The sequence below is a fragment of the Capsicum annuum genome, chromosome 1 (genome assembly GCF_002878395.1).
Source record: "Capsicum annuum cultivar UCD-10X-F1 chromosome 1, UCD10Xv1.1, whole genome shotgun sequence".
In the NCBI taxonomy this organism is placed as follows: Eukaryota; Viridiplantae; Streptophyta; class Magnoliopsida; order Solanales; family Solanaceae; genus Capsicum; species Capsicum annuum.
In genome coordinates this window covers 71,069,498-71,081,516 of record NC_061111.1, presented here as the reverse complement: position 1 = coordinate 71,081,516, position 12,019 = coordinate 71,069,498, and the positions used below count along the sequence as shown (strand labels likewise).

Genomic DNA, 12,019 nt, shown 5'->3' with positions numbered 1-12,019 from the left:
GATAGGGGTCGAGAATATTATGGTAGGTACACAGAAAATAGACAAGTTAAAGGTCGACAAGTTAAAGGTCCATTTCTTGAGTTTCTTGAAAAAAGGTATATTGCACAATATATCATGCCAGGAATACCACAACAAAATATTATGGCGGAAAGAAGAAACCAAACATTAATGGACATGGTAAGAAGCATGATTAGCATATCAACTTTATCTTTATCCTTATGAAATGAACCCTTAAGACTGCTATGCATATTTTAAATAGGGCTTCATACAATATTGTCCCCAAGACACCTTTTGAATTATTTAAATGATGAAAGCCTAGTTTAAGTCACTTACACGTTTGGGGATGTCCAACTAAAGTGAGGACTTACAAGCCACATTTAAAAAAGTTGGATGAATGAACAATAAGCCATTTCTTTATAGGGTATGTGATTAACTCTAAAGGATTTAGATTTTATTGTACTTCTTATTCTCCTAAAATTATTGAGGCTGGAAATGCTAAATTTATTAAGGAACATGAAGTAAGTGAAAGTTGGTAAACGTAAGTGGTGGAACTAAAAGAGATAAGGGAACCACTTATGGTACCATTATATATTAAAAACTTGAATGCACATCAGTTAAATTCTCATGAATTACCTGAAGAGCAACAAGTTTAAGAATCACCACCACTTGATGAACCACATGAAGAACATTCCGCCTTACCTGAACCCATTGTTGAAGGAGCATCTCAACAAGTGGAAGTTAGAAGATCCTCCAGAGTTCCTAGACCAACAATTTCTAGTGACTATGTTGTATATCTTCAAGAGTCTAGTTATAATATTGAACTAAAAGTTAATCCATGTTATTTTTCACAAGCCATGAGTAGAGAAAATTTCATTCTTTGGTATGATTCCATGAAAAAGGAGATGGAATCTATGGCTAAAAATAAAGTTGAAATCTCATTGAATATAAAAAAGAGTCTCTACTATAGTATCTAAATGGGTTTATAAAATCAAAATAGACCCATCTGGTAGTCTCGAACAATATAAAGCTAGACTTGTAGCCAAGGATTTCACTCAAATAGAAGGTATTGATACTATGAAACCTTTTGTTACGACTCGAACTAAGGCCTGACCATGATGGGCATCTCAAGTCCACCATGGATTGGAGACCACCCCCTGCACCTAACCAAATAACATAATATCTCCAATGATGAATTCCGAACATATAACAATATAATTTTAATAAATAAAGGATATATCTATAACCGATAACCAGTGACCGACCAAAACAATCGACCAATATCACACAAGTCCACAGTAATCCAACAAAGCCTACTAACACAAGAACTAAAAACCAGTCTTGATCGGGACATGTCCCCAACTTTGACATATGACAATGATAATGATAATGTAAACTCTCAATTCTAATCTATGAAAGAAACTGATGAAATTTCAAAGTTTTTGGGAGGATGGAAGCTCACCACTTTACCACAATGAACCAACGAGCAGAGCCGATCCACCTAACTCTACGCAGAAAAAGTAGAGGTATCTTCAGTACCTACATCACGTGGGGATACAACGTTCGACGACGGTTAGCGGTTCGAGCGCTAGCATATAACTCAGGGATAGGAGATAAAATAATGTCATGAATATTAATTCAAAATAAGTCCAAAATCCAATACACATAATCATATGAAATTATATATATATATATATATATATATATATATATATATATATATATATCACATGCCGGGTTAAGAAACAAGGCCTAGCATGAACCTTTAAAAATTTAGCCTGGATTATGTAGCTCAACCATCATCACATAAAAAGGCCTCCATAGGCTATATGGGGCCAACTCTCCCCTATATGGTCAGGCCCCAGACTATAAGAATTTTACCTTTTTTTGAGTCAACTTAGTCAACAGGGAAAGAATAGAAGAGAAACTCCCAATAAACCTTCTATAATAACTGGCTAAACCCAAGAAGCTTCAAATGTCGGTTGGAGTCATAGATCTAGGCCACTCCTTAACCACTGAAACCTTCCATGGATCTACTATGATCCGTTCAATAGAAAAAACATGTCCCAGATAAGCCATAGAATTCAACCAAAACTCACACTTAGAGAATTTAGCATATAACTACTGCTCTCTAAGGGTCTATAACACTAAACAAAGGTGATCGACATGATTCACCTTATTTTTTAAATACACCAAAATATCATAAATAAACACGATCACTAATAAATCCAAGAACTAATGAAAAATCCAATTCATAAATTCCATGAATGTTGCCGGGGCATTGATCAAACCAAAGGACATCACCAAAAACTCAAAATTACTATATCGGATTTGAAAAGCAGTCTTAGGGATATCCACTTCCCTAATCTTCAACTGATGGTAACCCGACTGGAGATCAATCTTAGAAAAGAACTTAGCACAACAAGTCATCAATTCTCAGAAGGGGGTACATATTCTTCACGGTCACCTTGTTCAATTTGCTGTAATCAATACACATCCTAAGGGACCCATCCTTCTTATGCATAAAAGAATATGAACACCCCACGGAGACACACTAGGGTAGATAAAACCCTTATTAAGAAGATCTTTCAACTGCTCCTTAAGTTCTTTCAACTTATTCGGAGTCATTCTATAAGGAGGGATAGAAACAGGATGAGTGTCCGAAAGAAGATCAATTCCAAAATCAATTTTCCTATCGAGAGAAACACCAAGAAGATCATCAAGGAACACCTTGAAAAAATTACAGACCATAGGGACAGTCTGCAAAGAAGGACCTTTGGATCTAGAATCTTTAACATGCATTAAGGGATAAAGGCACCCCTTAGAAACCAATTTATGGGCTCTAAGATATGAAATGAGCCTTCCCTTAGGTACTAGGGAACTACCTTCCCACTCGATCACCGGCTCATTTGGGAAATGGAAACTGACCCTTTGAGTCTGACAATCAAGAGACCCATAGCATGACTGCTACCAATACATCCTCAAAATCACATCAAAGTCTAATATGTATAATTCTATCAAATATACCAATGTCTCGGTGCCGTAGAATGACATCACACAACCCTTATAGACCCTTCTAGCCACAATAGAGTCACTCATTGAGGTGACACAGAGAAGGGATCCGAAATACACTCAAGGTCAAAACTAAAATGGATAGCCACATAAGGGGTCACCTAAGAGAGAGTAGAATTGGTATCAAGAAGACAATATACATCACGTGAGAAAATTTTAAGCATACTAGCAACAACATCAGGAGATGCCTTAGAATCCTAGTCAGTAGCAAGTGCGTAAGAAAGTTGGAACTAGTGCCAGAGCTAGAAGTAGAAGCAACACCTTTTGGTTCAGAGTTGATGAATTAGCAATAAGAATTTTATTTTCCTCAGAAGAAACCTTAGAAGGACAATCCCTCTGCTTATGACCAATCTAACCACATTTAAAGCACTTGTTACTCCCCTCTGTACAAACACCATGGTAAACCTAACCATAAAATCTACAAGGGGGATACGATGGAGCTAATTGATCCCCACTAGCTTGAGGATGGCACCCTGTGCCCTGGGACCCATACTATTCTGAAAATGATGATCACCCGATGGCTTAGGATAAGGATCACTAGCCGTAAAGTAAGAACCATAATTTCCTTATTTATTCTTAGACCATTTTCCAGCGTCTTTACAACTCTTCTACTGACTTCCATCCTGACTGAATATTAAAACTTTTTATTCTTTCTTTCACTTATCTCAACCTGCTTCTTTTTTTCCTTCTCAACCTGCTGTATGTACACACTAACCTGGAAATGTCCATGTCCTATTCAATAGAGCAGCTTTGCATTCCAATACCAAATCCCAGGAAAATCCAAAAGAAAATTTGCTCATTCAAGATCTCATAGAGTACACCATCTCCAAAGCATAATGAGACAGCTGGTGAAACTTCAAAGCATACACCTTCACTGTCATCCTTTCTTACTTCAAATTTATGAATTCCTCAACCTTTGCCTCCCTCAACTCCTGAGGAAAGAAGTGGTCAAGGAAAGAACTAGAGAAATCATCCCACAAGGTGGACTCAACATCATTACAACTAGACTGATCCTACTCCTTATACCACTTATATACCACATCTTTTAATTGGTAAGTGACGAACTCCACACCCTCCACATCAGTAGCATGCATCACTCAAAAAATCTTTTTCATCTCATTAATAAATTTTTGAGGATCTTCTGAACTAGTAAAAGTAGGAGGATCAACCTCATAAATTGGACCACTCTAGTGGCCTTGGAGGATGAGCAATAGAAGCAACATTCTCAGTTTGGGAGGCCACAAACTAGGTAAGAAAATGAATTGACTAGCAAAACTCAGCATTAGTCACACTAGTTTGAGGTGCCTGGGGAAAAATAGGGGGAACTAGTAGAGCTCCACTAGGGCAATCAGAAGCAGCGACCCTAGACCGAGTTTGAACTCCTTAAGTAGGACGAACTCCATCCACATTATCCTCATACGGGACAGAAAAGTTTTTGTGAATATCAAATCTTCTAGAAGGAATAATCTAAAAAAAGAACATAGAAGGATTAGACGAGATTCAACACCTTAGACTCTATAGCTCAAAATATAACAAAAAGAAAGGGAAACATTCCTAAATCCCTCGTAGCCTCCCCCTTATAAGTATGGCATACTGCACACCTATAAAAGAGACTCTACTTGACACAATTTTATGGACACCCAATGACACCAAACCTAGAATCTGGTACCATCTTTGTCATGATCCAAACCAGGGCCAGATCGTGACGGGCATTTCAAGTCCACCATGGACCGAAGACCACCCCTACACCTACACAAACAACACAATATCCCCAATGTTAGATGAATTCCAAATATATAACAAGAAAATTTTAAAGAATAAAGGATATGTCCATAACCAGATAACTATTGACCGTCCAAAACAACCGACCAATATCACCTAAGTCCACAATAATCCAATAAAGCCTTCTAGCAAAAAAACAAAAAAATAGTCTTGGTTGGGACATGTCCCCGACTGTGATAGATGATAATAACAATGATAATGTTAATGATAATATAAACTCTCAACTCTAGTCTATGAAAGGAATTGATGAATTTTATAAGTCTTCCGGAGAATGGAAGCTTGGAACTTTACCATAATAAAACTGACGAGCTGAGATGATCCACCTAACTCTGCATAGGAAAAGTAGAGGTATCTCTGATACCTGCATCACGTGGGAAAAAAACGCCCGGAGATGGCTAGTGGTTAGAGCACTAGCATGTACCTCAAGGATAGGGGATAAAATAATATTATGAATAATAATTCAAAACCAGTCCTAAATCCAATACACATAATTATATGCAATTACATATATATATATATATATATGTATATACATATATATGTGTATATATATATATATCATGTACCGAGGTAGGACAAGACTTAGCAAGAATTTTTAAAAATTTAGTCTGAATTGTGTAGCTCAACCGTTATAACATAAGAAGGCACTCATGGGCTATGTGGGGCTATCTCTCTCCCAGCTGGTAGGGCCCCAGTGGATGTGGTCACAAGAATCATAGAGTATACATATGCATTATGGGGGACTCGAACCTCCCAAAATATCAAGTTGACTTAAGCACCAAATCATGTAATATTATGTGGGGACAGGAACCTCCCAATCATATAATAATAATAATAAGGGGGACTTGGACTACCCAATCATATAGACCCTTGCGTCAGCAATCGTGGTTTCCAATATTGATCCCTCGGGACTTCCACTTTCATGACTCAGCTACACGACCCTCTTTTAAGTCCAATTAGAACAATTAACACATATTTTCATTCATTGAACCATGATACACATTCAGACATACATTGTTGGTATCGTCATACTAACTACACTTGCAAGGTAATATCAACATGCCGAAATAATTTCATTATTGAGGAACATTCATAGCCCCTTTAGTTTAATTATATATTAGCTTAGGGAATCACACAACCCCGTAAGGTTCAATTTCAAAATCATTATACTTTATTAACTTTTCACTTTATGCAATAGTTCAAGAGTAGTTCCATATGTATACATTTCATATTCAAAAATCAATTTCACAATATGGGGCTGAGGTCATAACCACTTCAAAAGTCACAAATTTGGGGAATCACAATCCCTTAATTTATTCACCATACCCATGCATCAAATTGATTTCTTAACGTAACCCATGCAGGGACAAACATGAAACACCACATAAACAATAGTTATTCAGAACCCTCAACCCATGTTTCAAAACCAACATCAATACTATACGAACAACACTTTAATATGTATGTTTTAATAAATTAGCAGTTAAAGAAGAGTAACATGCCTAAAATACCCAAGATTATGGAGAGAATTCAACCCTTGAAGCTCTCCTTAGCCCACTTCTTGAAGTATGGATGCTTGAGAGAGAAGAAAGAATGTTTAGAGCATGTTATCAATGAAAATAGGGCCCCCAATTATGTTTATAGATCATGGTCTATTATTGGGATAAGAGTAAAATATCTAAAATTCCCTCATTTAAAATCTAGAAAATAACCATAAGTCATTACGGGTCTCATGATGACTCTTTATGACTCGTCTCCATGAGTCATTGCCAAGACAGTGTCATCTGGAGCACATACTATTTACCTGACAACTTGTATACCATGACCTTTAGTGAGACCCTATGACTTGTAGTGTCAAGTCGTAGTCAACACAGAACCCATTTAGGGTATACACTGGACATCCTATGATTTACATACCATGACTTATAATGAGTCCTTACGGATCGTAGTGAGCCACTCATACTTAGAACAGAACTCAGCCACACACACACACTATATAGGATATAATTGGTTCCCTAGGACCCGTTAAGACTCCTTATGAATTGTAAGGGGAGTCGTAGTCAGGACAATAAGGATAAAATTTTAGAAATATTCAAGGACCGAAAATTCATAGTGTTACACATTCTCTTCTTTATCAAAGAAGGACTCATTAATAATAATCATGGAATTAGTAGATTATTTTGATTTAGAGCTACACTAAATGAATGTGAAAATGGATTTTTTGAATAGATATATTGAAAAGAAGGTATACATGCATCAACCTGAAGGATTAAAGTAACCTTGTTTTCATGTTGAATAAATCTATTTATGGACAAAAATAGGTTTTTCGTTAATGGTATATTAAATTTCATAATGTTATTTCTTCATTTGGATTTACGAAGAATATCATGATCAATATATATACCTTCAGATAAGTGAGAGTAAATATATTTTTCTAGTCCTATATGTGGATGACATTTTACTTGCTAGTAATGATTTGGAGTTGTTGTACAAGATGAAATAGTTTCTTATCAAGAATTTTAAAATGGAGAATACAGGTGAAGCCTCATATGTCATTGGTATAAAGATTCATAGAAATAGATCCCAATGATTGCTTGAATTATCTCAAAGAGCCTACATTGAAAGAACTTTGAAAAGATAAGGAATGAAAAACTATTCACCTATAGCAGCACCTACCATTAAAGGTGACAAATTCTTATTGAATCAATGCCCACAAAATGCATTGAAAGAAGATAAAATAAAGGGCATTTCATATGCTTCACTTATTAGTAGTCTTATGTATGCACAAGTCTGTACTAGACCTTATATTGTCTTTATAGTAGGAATGCTTGACAGATATCAAAGTAACCCTAGTACTAATCACTGGAAAGCTGATGAGTGAATTTTGAGGTATTTACAATGATTCAAGGATCTTAAGCTTATATACAGATATTCTGACTCATTGAAAGTCATTGGGTATTCAGACTCCAATTTGAGTGGATGCAAATATAGTGGTAAAGCTACTTTTGGATATATTTTTCTTCTTGTTATAGGTGCTTTGTCTTGGAGAAATATTAAGCAAACCATTATTGTAACATCCACAATGAAAGTTGAATTTAAAGCTTGCTATGAAGCTATATCATAGGTGTTATGATTGAAGAACTTTACTTCAGGTCTTAAAGTTGTCGATTCTATTTTGAGTCCATTAAGATTATTTTGTGATAATTCAGCTATAATGTGCTTTTTAAAGAATACTAAGAGTGGCATCCGAAGTAAGCACATCGACATTGAGTATTTGATGGTTAGAGATTATCTCCAGAAGCAAGATATGAGTTTTAAACATGTTAGAACTACGTTAACGATTGTTGATCCTATAACTAAAGGTTTACTAACTAATGTTTTCAAGGATCATGCGACCCATATGGGACTTAGTAACTTATTGTAGTCTTGTTCTGTTCTCTAATAATTTGTCTAGACATTATCAGTTTTGTTATACATAAACGTGTGCATTTTGATTTTCATGTATTATAAAGCGATCACTGAATTCAATAAAGTTGGACTCTGAATGACTTATATTAAGCTCATTTATAAAGTTGTTGGACACTTTATTTTGAACATATTGTACTTCGTAATACATGGAAGGAAGTGTTTGATTAAGATCATGACTGTCATGATTCGTGTATTAATATATTCTTGACAAAAATGATTTTTGCATAACTAATAAGTTGAGTGAATATGTATTTATGTAAGGTAAAGCTGCGTACAATACACCCATGTAGTGGAGCCCTTCCATGGACCTTGCTCGTAGAGGAAACTTTAGTGCACCGGGCTGCCCTTTAATAAGTTGAGTGAATATATGTTTATGACTATATTTTTTATTTTCACTCATAAAGGATTGGCTAATTTTGATATGTGGGTCAAGTGGGAGAATGTAAGAATATTACGTACAATATTATGTATTAATAACCCACATATTTTTGTTAAAAAATTTACCTTATCTCTCAAATAAAGTTATAAATTAGTCAATTAATTTTCCTTCAAGTTATGCATATATGGTATTTCTTTGATGGCAAGAAATAAGTATGAAACTCCCTAGGATTAAAGTTATTTGCCTAAGAGCCACTAGTCTACGTATAAATACGCATATGAGTCCATCATTCTGGTATACCTTTGGTAGGTTTAGGCTAGAAGATTCTAAGATATCTTCTCTACCTCTTTCTTATTAAAGTTTTGACAAAGGATTCTCCACAACACTTGAACAACTATGGTTGAAGGTACGTTCTAATTTATATTTTTGTTGTGCATTGTCTCTATGTATGTGTTGAATTTCAACATGGGTTCCCTATTGCCACTGTCTACTTTAGTTCCCAAAGAGAAACTGTTGCTAGAAGAAGATAAACCATCCTCATCACAAAAAATATATGCTCCCTCCGTTTAAATATAATGACCTATTTTAATTTGGTATGAAGTTTAAGAAAGTAAAGAAGATTTTTGAATTTTGTGATTTTAAAATTAAAGTTGTGTCAAATGTACCAAAATGTTCTTTAATATTGTGATCTTAAACATGTCATGTGGAAAGTTGAAATTAAATATTATCAAAAAAAGTAAAAATCATCCATTTTAAAATGAGCTAAAAGTAAAATATGTCAGGGCGAAATTCACAAATAGCATACTTAAGACCTTAATAATGAGATTCATAGCAACACTTTCATAATTACCTAAGGTAGCAACTTGTATTTTGTATTTTAACAAACTATTGCTATAAAAATACAAATACAAATGATTTTACTGCCCTTAATTAACTGAAATTAGTTGAGGTAAATATGATAAAATTACCTTAAATTAAATGTGTACATTCCTTTCCCATTAAAACCTAATAAATCACGTGATTTTTGTTATTTTTTACCAACAACAATCAAATTCAATTTTTAGTTTCAAAAAAGTGCTCAGGCAAAACAAAAATCAAAATCAATTTCTTCTAATTGAACAATCAAATTAAAGTGTATCTTCTTCTGTTCAATTTCTTCAAATTCATCGATCATTTTGAATGATCAGTTTCTTCGAATTCAACGATCAACTGTACCTTCTTCTAGATAATGTGTTCAAATTCAACCATCGATTGTAAATTCATCCTTTACTGTTGAAGGTATTCATTCATAATATTTTTTTCTCATATCAATTTGGTTATTTGGTTAGAAATTTTTGTAGTGATCTATTATTGCTGCTTCGTTCAAATTTTCCACAACGTCGTTAATTTGTTTTTAAATATTTTTTAGATAAATTTTGAGTAAAATTTAATGCTACAGTAAATTGATCCGGTAGAACAAAATAGTGATCGAAATAAGTTTTTTAAGCTGATCAAAATTCATACAGTATATCTGTATATGTGAAAAGTTTGTTTATAGATAATTTGGCTGTGTTCAATTTTGGAGGTTGTGACTTTGATTATATTTAACGTTGAACAACTAATTTTTAATTGTATTTTGTCTGAAAAATTTTTCTGTGTTTGTATTTTAGGTTTAACAAATGTTCGTAATTATATTTTCGGGAGTAGTTGTTAGCTGTAGAATTTTTTGGAGTAGTTGTTGGCTTTGATTGTATGTAATTATATTTTTTCTGCAGTTGTATGTTTCGTAATTGTATTTTCGGGAGTAGTTGTTTTGTAATTCTACGTTTATAAATGTAGAATTTTGTTTGAGTTTTTGTTTAACTATTGACAACTTACAAATATATATATTTTTATATTTTAGGTGAAATAAGCTAGCAATGGGAAACATGTCAGTTCTCGTGAAGCACTCTGGAAGGTGGATATATGAAAAAAACTATGAAGAGTACGTCACTGATGCAATATTATTGAGCACGACGGCATCATTCAATGAAATACACAATATTTTGGCATCTCACATAAATGTGGATTTGAGGAGCAGACATATTCAAGTGGAATATCAAATCACTGGTAATGCAGGATAAATACAAATACATAATGTATGTGCTGTTGAAAGAAGTGACGTCCAAAATAATTTGCATCAAGTGTTAAATACATCTGCTGAAGGTGCTAAAATCGAGCAGCGATATGTTTGAAAAGAAGAACATCAACTCATGTAGTGGTTGTGGGTCTAAGCATAACAATAGGCGTTCATGTAGAAAATATCATAAATGATACATTTGTTCTTCTGTATTCTTTCTTTATAATTTCTTTTGCACTTTTCATAATAATGAACTCATTTGTGAGTTTTAGGATCTTTATCGATCATTTGCTATAATGTGTTATAAATAACAATTAGTAATACAGTTATGTATTACTAAATTTGATAGAAAAATACATATGCTTTTTATTTGAAAATACTATGTTTTAGGGTATATGTATTTGATAATTGAGATGTTTTTCAAATATGATCATTTATATGTATTTGTAATATGAAATTATTTAAAAGTATTTGAAAGTAAATGAACAAAGTTAAATCTGAATACCGCATATGTATATATTGCAAAATCTGAACATACTTGATTTTTAAGCTAACTCTCACCGTAACAAAAAAAATGAATACTGAAATAAAATACAGAGTACAAAATTATTGAAAATATATTAAACATAAAAGACTAAAATGAATTACTTTCATTTACTTCGAAATTAGTAGGTTTGATTCACTTCATATGTATTTTGAAAGTAAATGAACAAAGATTAAAATACATATAATGCTAACTGCATATGTATTTTTATGTTAAATCTGAATACTGGATATGTATATATTGCAAAATCTGAACACTGTATATTTATTTTGAAGTTAAATCACACTGTAACAAATACAACTGAACACTGAAATAAAACACAGACTAAAATCAATTACTTTCATTCAGTTCAAAATTAGTAACTTTGATTCACTTCATATATATTTGAAAGAAAATGAACCAAGAGTAAAATACATATGATATTAACTGCATATGTATTTTTAAGTTAATATGAATATTGCATATATATATATTGCAAAATCTGAATACTGCATATGTATTTTGAAGCTAAATCTCACTGTTACAAAATTAAAACTGAACAGTGGAATAAAACATAGACTACAAAATTATTGAAAACATATTCAACATAAAAGACTAAAGTGAATTACTTTCATTCACTTCAAAAATAAGTAACTTTGATTCACTTCAAAACATAAAATAAGTTTCTACAATTAATAGC

The 12,019-nt window shown here is 33.3% G+C and overlaps 1 pseudogene; it reads left to right on the top strand.

Annotated features, from left to right (window-relative positions):
• The window catches only part of LOC107855075, a 39,263-nt pseudogene extending 30,035 nt beyond the window's left edge, over positions 1-9,228 (top strand).
• The last annotated feature ends 2,791 nt before the right edge of the window (positions 9,229-12,019 follow it).